The following is a 14,536-nucleotide window of genomic DNA, read 5'->3' as shown; positions in this document are numbered from 1 at the left end:
TGAACAGCAAAAAGCTAAGGTTAGATATGATAAATCGAGACTTAAAAATGTCAAATTTAACGTTGGTGACATCGTAGTCATGAAATCAAATCCAGTTGGAACGGGAGAATCAACAAAATTGCAAGCGCGCAATATAGGACCTTTAGTAATTACCGAATGTCTTCCTTCTGACACTTACCGAGTTGAAAGTTTGATTTCACCTTCAAAAGCTAACAAAACAACAGCGAACGTTAGTCAATTGCGTATTTGGAAAGGACATGACGATGAAAGCGACGAAGAAACCGAATATTCACAAATTGAAACAAATGTACATGCGAACATAACAACTGATGTAAAATCGGACTCGGAAATCGAACGAGTCGACTCCGAAAGTCTTAATCAAGACAATTCTGTAGGACAAAATGATAATGTACGACGAAGCTCAAGAATTCGAAAAATTCCAAACAGATTTAACTTCGACGTTTAAAAGAGCATTTTTTAGAAGTGTGTTATTTTTTTATCTGAGAAAATTAATGTCTTAAATTTTTTTATTTTTCGAGCATTGTAAGTGCGACTTGGAGACCAAGTTAATGTCAGGATGGACGAATGATATAGTGTGTTTATGTATTAATGTATAGCTAAAGTGATTCGTTAGATTTATGTTGGCAACGCTGTGCCGTCTTCGACGTATCTGACTTCGTGTCGTGAGATCATATCGTCTGTTGAGCGTCTCTGAGAAAGTAGTCTTGTTATTGTGTGTCGAACGTAATAAGAACTGTTAAGCCTTCGTGGTGTTGTGGTGTTAAAAGTAAATGTAATCCTGAACAATAATTATTAGTCTTTCATTAAACTACTTTTATTAAATTACAAATTACACTGGGTTACAAAAAAATGGTCATATCGTGTTTATTCAAAGTTTCCTGTGTTTATTGAAAGTTTAGGTGTCACTGAATAAGAATATACCAGTAAAACATTTTTTCATTCGGTCATTCCCTTAAAAAACGAGTTTAAAGTGTCAAAAAACAGTATTTTTAGCACTTTTTGAGGCAGCGTAACAAGAAAACGCAACATGATAAAAATCTCTACAAGAGCTTAAATAAAAGCTTAAACCTTCAACTTTAAGGCTCAGAACTGAAAAGTACTTAAATAATCAATGAAAACCTCCTTAATCAAGCAGTCGCTACCTGAAATTGTCAAAAAAGCTAGAACAGGAAGCAATTGGTAAAAATCGATTTCCCTAACCGGATTCGGTTGCAACTTGTTACTTGAGGTTTTTTGAGGTTTCTAATAACGAATTGGAACTTAGATTTAAAAATTTCAAAATGGCGGACTAAAAATAATGAATTCACTCAATTTTTCAAAATTTGCGTTGATAATTTTAAAAAATTAAATCCGCCATTTTAAAATTTTTAAATCTAAGTTCCAATTCGTCATTAGAAACCTCAAAAAACCTAAAGTAACAATTTTCAACCGAATCCGGTTAGGGAAATCGATTTTTACCAAGTGGTACCTAACCAAGCTTTTTTGATAATTTCAGATAGTGACTGCAGGTTTTCAGTGCTTATTTAAGTACTTTTCAGTTCTGAGCCTTAAAGTTGAAGGTTTAAGCTCTTATTTAAGCTTTTGTAGAGATTTTTATCATGTTGCGTTTTCTTGTTACGCTGCCTCAAAAAGTGCTAAAAATACGGTTTTTTGAAACTTTAAACTCGTTTTTTAAGGGAATGACCGAATGAAAAAAAGTTTTTCTGGTATATTCTTATTCTGTGACACCTAAACTTTCAATAAACACAGTAAATTTTAAATAAACACGACATGACCATTTTTTTGTAACCCAGTGTTATCTGCAAATCGATTTCGCTCATTCCTATCTTTAACCCTATCTTTAACCAAGTTAACAATTCTAAGCTTTGTTCTGAGTCCACATTTTGGAGAAGTTCGTAGTATTATTTATGACAGGGTTAAGATTTTGTCGAAAAAATTGGGTTTTCGCAACCGTTTTACACTTGTTCTCAAGAAAAAAAAACTGTCCAAATAAATGTTGAAAAATGTAATTAATAGAAGAATTTCGTTTTTCTTAATCAGCTAAGATAATAAAAAGATTAATTATTTACAACTTCCAATTTGATTTATTTCAATTAGACTATTAGAACCAGAGATAACATTGTCTCCTATTATTGTTAATAAATACAATAATAATTAAGATTTTTTAATAATGATAAAGCAAATTCGTTTGGACAGATTCAGTTAATAAATAGTTTTTTTTTCGAATTTTTTGAATAATCGCTTCCGTGTAAAATCTTGTACCAAAGTCGACCATTTTTAAAAATGTCGAAAAATGGGGTACACTGTGATGTAATTCTGCACCTGTACGGTGCAAATTTTTTTTTCCAATATTGGCCTTTCGTATACAAACATATAAGATTCCACGCTTTCCAAAAATATTTCTCATTTTTTTCAAATAATTTTTTTAACAGAGATATTTCAAGTCAAATTCGAACATTTTTCAGGGGCCTATCATTTTCTCGCGGATAGTAATAACAATATCCCCTTGAAAAAGACCTTTAAAATGTAAAATCGATATTTAATCACTCTCTCGAATAAAATAGCCAACCGCTATTGGCTGATAGTGACTGATACACTTAGGAAGCAAATTAGGCACTTGAATTTAGCCCAAGTCTCCAAACTTGAAACTTGGCTGAATATATGCATCGGTCAGCCCCCCTCCTTTCTCTCTCTCTCTCTCTTCCCTTCTATCACTCTCTATCTCGAAAATCCTTTCTCCATCACACTTACCCCAATCTGGCACAAATTTGCATGAAACCCTTTTCCAAGGCCATTCTCGTAACACAGCAGCGCGTCCAAATACCCTCCCCCCACTCCTGCCCCCTTTTGGAGTTTCGAAAAGCATTCTCATCTCGCAGAGAGTGAGAGAGCACGCCAGATGAAATATTCATTTAATTATGACTGATTAAAATATAGATAGAGAAGGTTACGTGCTACGCTACTCTTGTTTCATGTACATCCCTCTTGGAAATTTGCCACCATTTTTTTTTGTTTTTTTTAAATTTCATAAGGAATAATTTCTCTTCTTAATGTAGAGAAAAAAATGATGGCTTATTAACGCACAAATAACACAATTGGAGTTTAAGTTATAGGTTCAATTAATTCTTTTCAACATTTGTTTATAGTTTCAATTTATTTCTTTTCTGTTTACATGTACCTTCAATTAATTGTACTTTACATAGGGGAGACCGAGGTGAGTTGAAACGATTTTTACATTATCCAGTATAACTCAGCCAAAAATTGTCATATTTTTATGAGCTTTGTATTTTTGGATAGGTATAGTTTTGTGTACTATGTGGATAAAAAATGTAAAAAGTTGTAAGGGTTTACGAAAAAATTGCAAAATCCAAAATAGTTCCCGGTGTTACAACTCACCTAGTACTAAGGTCAGTTGTAACACATGTCGACGTTAGTTGTAACAGTTGCAAATTTTGTGATTTTAATGAAAAACATTAATTTTTAATGCTTAGTTTAGTTAGTAAAGTAAATTGAATTAGTTAGTAAAGACATGTTACTAATAGAAACGAATAAAACACTCGTTTTAATACATTAATTTATTTTTGGAATTAGGTTATCCCATATTTCGTTTTTTTAACACTAATTAGATATTCTAAATAAATCTTTGGTATTAAATTACGATTTATAATAACAATTTGAGCTTTATAAAAGCTAAAAATAATATTATATAATATATTTTATAGAAATTTAAGAATAATAAAATTTTGTCTGCGAATTTTTAAATAATTAAGGAGTAATTAGAGTAAGAAAATTTATGCGATCAATCTAAATCAAATTAAACCGAAAACCAAATTAAAAATGAGCAACAAGCACGATAATAACAAAAAAAACCTATAAATAGAAATTATTTTTTACTTTTGTATATGAAAGAGCAACTCGAAAAATATTTTTATTAATATTTTTTTTCCTTTGGAAAATATGAAAGTGATTTACACGAAAATTTGTAAAATTCTAAATACTTTTAAGGCCATAATATAAAACAATATACTTTAGCAAAAATCTAAACAGTCTCTACTCGATCAAGCACAAATTTGCGTAAACCTAGGTGAGTTGAAACAGCCTGTTACAACTCGCCTAGGTGCGAAAAACTGTGCTTCGGTTCGAATAATTATCTTTTATTTTAAATTTCGAGACTGACACAAAAAACAAAACCATTTCATGAAACTAGGATATCCAACAGTTATTAAGGTAAATATTAGAATAAGAAAAATATAATATGTGTCGAATAATAAAGTATCAAAATGTCGACCGAAAACTTACCTTAAGCAATTTTTTTGCACACATATTAAATACATCTCAAAAACTTTTCTCAGGTGGTCAAGTAAATTTGCATCAAATAGTGAATCAAAAGTGTAATAAATTCATGCTTTTCAAAATTTTTTAAAGATCTTAGCTTTCGAGAAAACGGTTTTGTTACAACTCACCACGGTCTACCCTACAGTTTCAATTAATAAAATTTAAATATGCCCATATAGCTTCAATTAATACTTTCTCTACATGAATATAGCTTCAATTAATCCCTTATGTATCTGTTTATAGCTTCAATTAATGTCTTCTGTTTTATTTCAATACAGCTTCAATTCATTCATTCTGTATTTGAATATAGCTTCAATTAATGCCTTCTGTATTTGAATATAGCTTGAATTTATGCCTTCTGTATTTAAATATAGCTTGAATTTATGCCTTCTGTACATGAATATAGCTTCAATTAACCCTTTAACGACCAAATGTGCTGATTTTTAACTTCTATTTCAAGCTCTTAATATTAGAAGAACAAAATTATTAAAAATTCTGCAAACACATATTCATATGTTTTTGGGGTCGCTCTTTCGAATGACATTGTCAAAATTTCCAAAAAGTGACATCTACTCCTTATTTTTTTACAAAATACTAAAAAAATACAAAATTTTGGAAAGTAATTTTTTTTTAAATCCAATTATAGTTGTGATATTGATTTTTCCAGGTCACCTAAAGTATACAAAACGTGTTCCCGATAGTTCTAGTTTGAAAATATGCTTTGCGTTTTAAGATTTTTTGTTTTTTTTAATTCAAAATGGCGCCTGAAAGTAAATTTTTTTTCAAAATTTAACACAGGATGGATAAAATTTTCAAAAGTTGTTGAATTCGCTTGAAACTTATTACTTGGGAGTTTTTGGGATCGCTAATTACGAATCAAAAGTCAGATTTTCAAAATTCAAAATGGCGGATCCAATATGGCGGAAGACAAAATTAAAACTTCATCGTATTCGCTTGAAACTTATTACTCGGGGGTTTTTGGAGTCTCTGATTACGAATCTGAAGTCAGATTTTCAAAATTCAAAATAACGGATCCAATATGGCGGACAAGAAAATTAAAACTTCATTGTATTCGCTTGAAACTTGTTATTTGGGGGTTTTTGGGGTCTCCAATTAAGAATCTAAATTCAGATTTACAAAATTAAAAATGGCGGATCCATTATGGCGGACATTAAATCTAAAAATCGATTGAATTCGCTTAAATCTCGTGACACGGGGGTTTTTTGTGTCGGTGATTATGAATCTGAAGTCAGATTTTCAAAATTCGAAGAATTCCGATTATCACCGCGAGAAGGTGGACGAATTTGAGAAAAGCTCGTTTCATTACTGTGACAGTTGTTTTAAACAAGCCCATGTAGAAAAATAACAATTATTTATTATATAGTCAAAGGCTAACAGCATTTAACGTATATTTTTTACAATATATTTATATTTTATCATTTATATCTCAATGTGTACACTACATTGGGTCTGCCATTTTAAAATTTGAAAATCTGACTTCAGATTCGTAATCTTCAACCCTAAAATCACCCGAGTAACGAGTTTCAAGCGAATTCAGTCGATTTTTAGATTTCATGTCCACCATATTGGATCCGCCATTTTAAATTTTGTAAATCTGACTTAAGATTCATAATCATTGACCCCAAAAACCCCCGAGTAACAAGTATCAAGCGAATACGATGAAGTTTTAATTTTCTTGTCCGTCATATTGGATCCGCCATTTTGAATTTTGAAAATCTGACTTCAGATTCATAATCAGCGATCCCAAAAAACCCCCGAGTAACAAGTTTAAAGCGAATTCAGTCGATTTTTAATTTTCATATCCGCCATTTTGAATTTTGAAAATCTGACTTCAGATTCGTAATCAGAGACCCCAAAAACCCCTGAGTAATAAGTTTCAAGCGAATATGATGAAGTTTTAATTTTGTCTTCCGCCATATTGGATCCGCCATTTTGAATTTTGAAAATCTGACTACAGATTCGTAATCAGCGACCCCAAAAACCCCCAAGTAATAAATTTCAAGCGAATTCAACAACTTTTGAAAATTTTATCCATCCTGTGTTAAATTTTGAAAAAAAAATTTACTTTCAGGCGCCATTTTGAATTAAAAAAAACAAAAAATCGTAAAACGCAAAGCAAATAAAGGTTAAATATAACCAAGTTTCAGTTAAAAACAACCGAGCGATGCTGCTAATATAGCACTTGCAATGTGAATTGTTTGCAGTAACCGATCGAATACGATTAAAAATTTCGGTAGAAACTAATTAAGACTACTTGGTTACGGTAGCTTCTTTCTCTGTTACTGTAACTAACAGTTTATGATTAATGCTCCGTAAACGTTAGTTAACTTACTCGGTTACTGTAGCCACCTCAAAAGGCAACAGTAATAATATGAACTTGAATATTGTAGTCAATTAGCTCTGTTATAATAAAGAAACCGATTAATTAATTTTAACCACCCAACTCGATTAAAATATTTTTTGATCAATAAAATATTTCCTTGATAAAAATTATTTTCTTTTATTGGAAAGAAATCTATTTGATTAAAAAATTATGTTCTAATTTAAAGATAACCAAAATTTTCTGTAAATTAAAATTCTTTTTTATAATCAAACAAATCTCTTTCAAATAGAATAAAATACTTATTAACCTCTTTAACGTGCATCGTGTAATATGTCATCAGGGATGTAAGGTTTAATGTGTTTAATATTCTCCATTTCATTTTTATTTCTATGTATCTATTGTAGATGAATTCTATATTTGATGGCTGCTGTAACATAATCAATAAAAATTTGTATCGCGTCGGTAGAAACTAGAATTGTAACAGCACGACTCTCCGGAAAAGACGAAACCAAGTGACTGACTGTCGCCTAAATATGTTTACTCGGTTGAAATCTCACAACTCAACGTAATTACATGAAACTCGGTTAATAGATAGTCATCGCATAGTAATTGTTTGTATTCAAAAAACAGATAGGTAACAACAACCACGAAAGTTTGTTTCCATTATGCACATTTCAGGTTGGTTAAGATAATCCTTTGGAGGATTATTTTTAACAGATGTGTTTTAACCATCTCAGCTCGGTTGTGATAATCAGTATAACTTAGTTTCCTTTAACCATATCTTATTTACTTTTAAATACTTTTTTTAACCGAGCTATTTCTACCACTTGGTTAAACGCAATTTTTCTCAGTGCGTTTTGTATACTTTGGGTGACCTGGAAAAATCAATATCACAACTATAATTGGATTTGAAAAAAAATTACTTTCCAAAATTTTGTATTTTTTTAGTATTTTGTAAAAAAATAAGAGGTAGATGTCACTTTTTGAAAATTTTGACAATGCCATTCGAAAGAGCGACCCCAAAAACATACACGGAAAAAAATTTCTTATAGAAAACACAAACTTTTTCGTAAAATATACAAATAGGTTAAGTTGTGCTTTATGCAGGCGAATTTTGTGTTTCCATGGGACTCCAGCCTTAAAGTACCAAAGAGCTCTCAAGACCATTTTTTCTCGTCTTCTATAGGAGATAGATGATTGGTTCGACACATATGACTGCACTCTACAACGCAATGGTTCGCTTTGATTGGCTTATTTTATTCTAACACTAACTTAACGGAAATACGCATACATATAGGGTGTTTTCGGCACTCGCTCTGAGTTAACTCTAGAGTTGGCAGGGGTGCTCAACTAGTTATATGAGTAAACTTTTACTGTTAATGCAGCTGGTGGTTTTCATTGGCGCAGAATTGGGAAATGACGGTAGCGTATGAAAATCACCTAATATTCTAGTTATTAAAAGTTAAGATATAAAATATTCTGCTTATTTTTCATAAAATTCCCCAAAATTTTGTTACTATAAGCCCCAGAGTTAACTCTGTTTTTTGCGAGAGTTTAACGAACGGGTAATGTCCTAACCTATAATTGACACACGTGATTTGTGAATTTGAATTACTGGATTTGGAGATTTACAACTTATTCAAAAAAGAGAATATATTTATTTGTATATTCAGGAAAATGGAAGAAGGTATGTATTGCTTAAATAAAATTAGAAAAGTTAATTAATGTTTGAATTCATAAAATAACAAATATTTATTAATAAATAAATTGCATTTAGCAATTAAAAAAAATTTGTTTTTTTTAATTGGTAAATGCAAATAATTATAAAAGTTTGTTAGTTTATGAAACTTTTTTGATATAAAAATGCAAATTTTAAATTTGATTTTTGTAAAAACTGTTATTTCGTAAAATGAATATTTTTTTCCAGGTGAATGAAAAACATTTTAAAATTTATAATGTATGGAAACCTAACAATTTTTTTATATTTTTTAAAAGATGATACAATTTTGAAAAGAATAAGATCTTTCCAGGCCTCGCAATCTATCAATAATTAATTTTTAATAGTAGCAAAAAGTAGCTTTTAAGATTGAAAAAAGTAGTAAAGAAGTAGCTATCGAAAAATTAAATTTGACGACTGAAAAACTCGTTTTAGTCAATTCACAAAACTGCCACAAATTTGATTTTGCATTTCCCTGCGACATTTTCCTTATTTCAATAATAAAAAATTTACTTTTTTTCTTATCCTGGTAATAACTTTAATTCTACATTTTTATTACAATTATTTTACAGAATTTCAGTTAGAGAATTCTACAAATTTTCTAACTTTCTAATTAGAAAATTTCACAAATAAGAATTCAATTATTTAAACACAAAAATAAATAATTGATCGTATAATTGATTATTTCTTAAAATTGAATACTTGTAAAGAATTTTATCAAATTTTTGAAAAATAATATTGATTTCTTTCCAAGAGTTTTAATAAAAATTTTGAATAGTGCTGCAATCGATCGAGACGGTCCGAGAAACGAACGATTTTCTTTTTTTTGGATTTTTAATTTTCCAAAAAGACGTTTTTTGCCCATAACTTTAAAAAAATGTTAGGACACCTATAAATGTTTTCCCATAATTTTGTAGAGTTTTTTTAAACGCATCTTTTGAGTTCTAATTGAACATTTTTCGTCCATATTACCGGAGATATTAAACTTTTAAACATCATAAATTTTAGAAAAAAATATTTTTTTGAAAATTTTGTTAAAAAATGTAGAAGTAATCTTAAAGATATCGTTACCAACTTGTAGAGCATTATAAAACGATTCGATTGACTTATTTTTGAACCTAATTCGATAATAAATTTCGAAATTATTGGTATTTTAAAAACCAAAAATTGTGGAAAATGACATTTTCTCAACTTTTTTGTTTGAAAATTTTTGTTTAACTATTAAACTATTATAACTATATTGTAGAGTATTTAAAAATACATTGATTGACCTAAGATTCAATCACTTTTACCATATTTATAAAAAGTTATTCATATATTTTCCTATTATTATTATTATCTCTATGAGGAAGCAAAGTGTTTATGAAATGAGCGCACCAAAATTATAAAAAATATACAACTTGGCAGCGGTTTCTTTATTTGTTTCAAAGTAATAATAACATGAAAATAAAATGATCTAAAACTTTAACACCAAATTACTTTAACAATACAATTTTTTTTTTTGAAAAAGTTTCCCTTATTGGAAAAAATTTTTTTTTCCTTATTGGGTCAAAACCCATTATATCCCATTAACGCCTGAAACCTTTGAAATTTTGTGTTTAATTTAAGATATAATTTTATATATTAAACATGCTCCCTAAAAATAACTGAAGCGTTTATTTATGTTTTCGGGGTCGCTCTACAAGATTCCATGCTCAGATTTTAAATTTATCGCATAGAAAATTAAATATGGCGAATTTTGTGCACCAAATTGCGAAAAAAATGAAATTTTTTTTTTAAATAATTATTTCTTACTGAAAACATTTTTTTCAAATGAATACAAGTGTCACAAATTGGCACAAACTTATTAAACTTTTAAAATATGCAATAGCGGAAACAAAAAAAACAAAATGGCGGCTTCAAAATGGCGCTAATTTGAGAAAAAATTAATTAATTTTTTTTATAGTGCACCGATTCAGGCAATAGCTATGAAATGTAATAGAACTTAGTGTTTATATGTTTTTGAGGTCTCTCATCACGAATATGTACTCGGATTTTCAAAATTCAAAATGGAGGATCCAATATGGCCGACGAAAATTTTAAAAATTTACTCGATTCGCTTGAATTTTGTTACTCAGGGGTTTTTGAGGTCGCTGATTGTGAATCTGCAATCGGATTTTCAAAATTCAAAATGGCGGATCCAATATGGCCGACGAACATTGTAAAAATTCACTCTATTCGCTTGAACTTTGTTACTCAGGGGTTTTTGGGGTCGTTGATTATGAATCTGCTATTGGATTTTCAAAATACAAAATGGCGGATCCAATATGGCCGATAAAAATTGTTTAAATCAATTCTAGTCGCTTGGAATTTGTAAAATGATGACCATCTATTTGCCGTCAGAATAAGACGTTTACCAACTCTCTAAATTATTCTAATGATATTAAAGCTAAAATTCGATAATATTGGTCAACTACTCCTTATCTGTCATCTCAAATTGTTTTATTAACAATGTCAGGTTATAAGTTTTGCAATATTAAGTCTTATGCTAAGATAGTGTTGAAACAATTTATCTAAGCCAATTAGATTTAGACCTACAATTTTTTCGTTGTGTACTTCTGAGGGATTTGATTTGTATTTTGCCTTATTCTGACGGCAAATAGATGGTCATCATTTTACAAATTCCAAGCGACTAGAATTGATTTAAACAATTTTTATCGGCTATATTGGATCCGCCATTTGTATTTTGAAAATCCAATAGCAGATTCATAATCAGCGACCCCAAAAACCCCTGAGTAACAAGTTTTAAGCGAATCTAGTAAATTAAAATAATTTTTGTCGGCCATATTGGATCCGCCATTTTGTATTATGAAAATCCAATAGCAGATTCATAATCAGCGACCCCAAAAACCCCTGAGTAACAAAGTTCAAGCGAATAGAGTGAATTTTTACAATGTTCGTCGGCCATATTGGATCCGCCATTTTGAACTTTGAAAATCCGATTGCAGATTCACAATCAGCGACCTCAAAAACCCCTGAGTAACAAAATTCAAGCGAATCGAGTAAATTTTTAAAATTTTCGTCGGCCATATTGGATCCGCCATTTTGAATCTTGAAAATCCGAGTACATATTCGTGATGAGAGACCTCAAAAACATATAAACACTAAGTTCTATTACATTTCATAGCTATTGCCTGAATCGGTGCACTATAAAAAAAATTAATTAATTTTTTCTCAAATTAGCGCCATTTTGAAGCCGCCATTTTGTTTTTTTTGTTTCCGCTATTGCATATTTTGAAAGTTTAATAAGTTTGTGCCAATTTGTGACACTTTTATTCATTTGAAAAAAATGTTTTCAGTAAGAAATAATTATTTTTAAAAAAAAAATTTCATTTTTTTCGCAATTTGGTGCACAAAATTCGCCATATTTAATTTTCTATGCGATAAATTTAAAATCTGAGCATGGAATCTTGTAGAGCGACCCCGAAAACATAAAGAAACGCTTCAGTTATTTTTAGGGAGCATGTTTAATATATAAAATTATATCTTAAATTAAACACAAAATTTCAAAGGTTTCAGGCGTTAATGGGTTAATGTCTGCCGAGATCTGGCTGCCGACGTCCAATTGCTGTTAACACCACAAGAGTCGGCGCAAAGTCAGGCCAATATTGTTTGCCAAGTCTCGATGCCAGCTTTGCCAATACTGGGCCAGTGTTGGGCCGCGTTGGTTTTCGCACTTGGGTATACAAGTTATTTAATATAAATTATTTATGGTTAAATAAATTTACAAAACTATAAACATTAGGTCGATAATTTAAAAACAGAAAACTGGTTCAGAGAAGTCCAACTGTTTAGACATAAAAGTTGACGTGCAGTGCTTTTTCCCAATGAGTTTCTATACTTTCTTATTGTGAGAGAAGCACGTGAAAATAACCTCTCAACTGGCACAGAAGTAGCTTGAATACTCAAAAAGTCTTTTGCCATCCGCGACAAATTTGGAAACTTGTGCTCATATTGTTGCCACCATTTTAGAACATTTTCATTTTTATCCGCTCGTTTTAAACTTAAATAATAATCGATTTCGTTTCGCCAATTTTCTTTAACAGCTTTACCGTCAAGAGAAGTACTTAATTTCTGATCACTAGATGTGAACAGCGAAGATGGATTAATTTCATCGTCACTATCTAAATTTTCGATTAATTGACTTTTTTCCAATTCGTTATTTTCGATTCGATAATATCTGCTCCTATAGATTTCTTCCAATTTTTCTATTGCCCATTTCGCCATCTCCTTACCCCAAGGTGTTATATAAAAGGTTTCTTCTTTATGCCGTGGATCCAACATTAATATAGCACAATATATCCAATTTGTTTTTGAATAATGTTTCATTAATTTATTGTAAGCAGATTGAAGAGCTCTTTCAACACTTGTTTCAGCCCAACTTTTATTTTTCCTTAAATTCAGATCGTTAATAGATTTTTCCAATTTATCGATTAACATGTTAAATCCTACTATAACCAGTGGAATCGTAATGTACTTTTCTCTACATAAAATATTGGAAAGAGATTTAAAAAGTCGCAAATATTTCACTGACGTTCTCAAAAGAGACCAATCGCGGTCTGTTAATTGAAAAGATTGGAGATCTATGTTAGTCTCGCATAACAAAATTAAAGCCTTTTCTAGTTTCAAACCTTTGTCAATCATATCGCACGATGAATTCCAGCGAGTAGTACAATCAATACTCGGAGCTAACATTTCTCTTCCTACAGTTACGCAAGAACATTCCAATTTTTTACGCATTTTTTCAGAATATTTTAGTTTTAAAAATAAATTTCTTAATTTGACAAGTGGTGTTGAATCCGAGTGGGAAAAATCTGGAAAGTTTGTTTCACTTTCGATTTCAGAATTCGTAGTTTCAACAGTATGGTAGTTGTCACAGTCATCGACGTTATCATTTTCTTCAAAGTAAGAGTTGTTTGCGAGTTTCAACTGAGATAAAAAATCCTGTACACCTAAATTAATAATATGCGAGAAACACCTAAAATGCATATCTTCTGCTGAAAAATCTTTATCTATCGACATCATGAGCATTTCCAATTCGTGCATAAAAGTATTGTTTGAATTCGTATTATCCAACGTTATGCCCTGTACTTTTTGTTCCAATCCATATTCAATCAAAAACTCCTTAAACAATTTAGCAACGTTCTTTCCAGTATGACACCCATCAGATGGTATTAGATCCAATGTTAGTGATTGAAGAACCCAGTCATCATTTATGTATTGTCCTTTATCCAAATAATTTATAATATAAATAATTTATTATAAAAGATAAATAAGATTAGAAAAGTCAATATAGGAATAGAAAATTATAGTAGTTTTTTTATATACTATTTGGTAACAAATGGGATTTTTATTTCAAAATATTTCTAAAGTTAAAAAATAAAATTAAATAATAAATAAAAGTTATAAAATTATTATTTTGTTAAAAGATATATAAAAGATTCAGAAACAAAAATAACTTTGACAAAATTATTAAATAATTGACTTATAAAATAAAAGTTTAAAAATATTTTAAAGTTTCAAGAAATTAAACAGTTTTTAAACCTTAAAAAATTTTTTTTTTCAACATAGCCATACATTGTTTTATAAATAAAACAGTGATAATAGTGATATTTTCATTATCATTTTTTAAAAACAGAAAAACGTATAAAAACATTATTTTAGGGATTTCTACAATTTAAGGGGAGAAAAAAGTGTTAAAACAGGGTGTCTATTAACCGGGAAATTTGGAAAACCGGTAAATAGCCTAAATTATAATTTTACCAGGAATAAGACAGGAATTTTATGCCAAAACGGGAATTCTTTCACCAAATTAAAAAAAAGTTTTATTATTTTACTTTGTTTTTCAAAAAATACTTTTTATTTCAATTTTTATAGATATTTATACTGTTCTCTAAATTTAAATTAGTTAAAAATAATTAATTCGATAGTAAAAAGTCAGATACTGATTCAAATATAGTATGTAAATAAATAAATTTAAAAAAAATTATCAAATTAATAGAAATTTCGTGAAATGCAACTGAAAATAATAAAATTTATTAAAGAATTTCATTAAAAACTTTTAACAAATCGAATTTTCA

Source organism: Leptopilina heterotoma, unplaced genomic scaffold (assembly GCF_015476425.1).
Source record: "Leptopilina heterotoma isolate Lh14 unplaced genomic scaffold, ASM1547642v1 Lhet_338, whole genome shotgun sequence".
Classification (NCBI taxonomy): Eukaryota; Metazoa; Arthropoda; class Insecta; order Hymenoptera; family Figitidae; genus Leptopilina; species Leptopilina heterotoma.
This window is presented reverse-complemented; position numbering follows the sequence as displayed.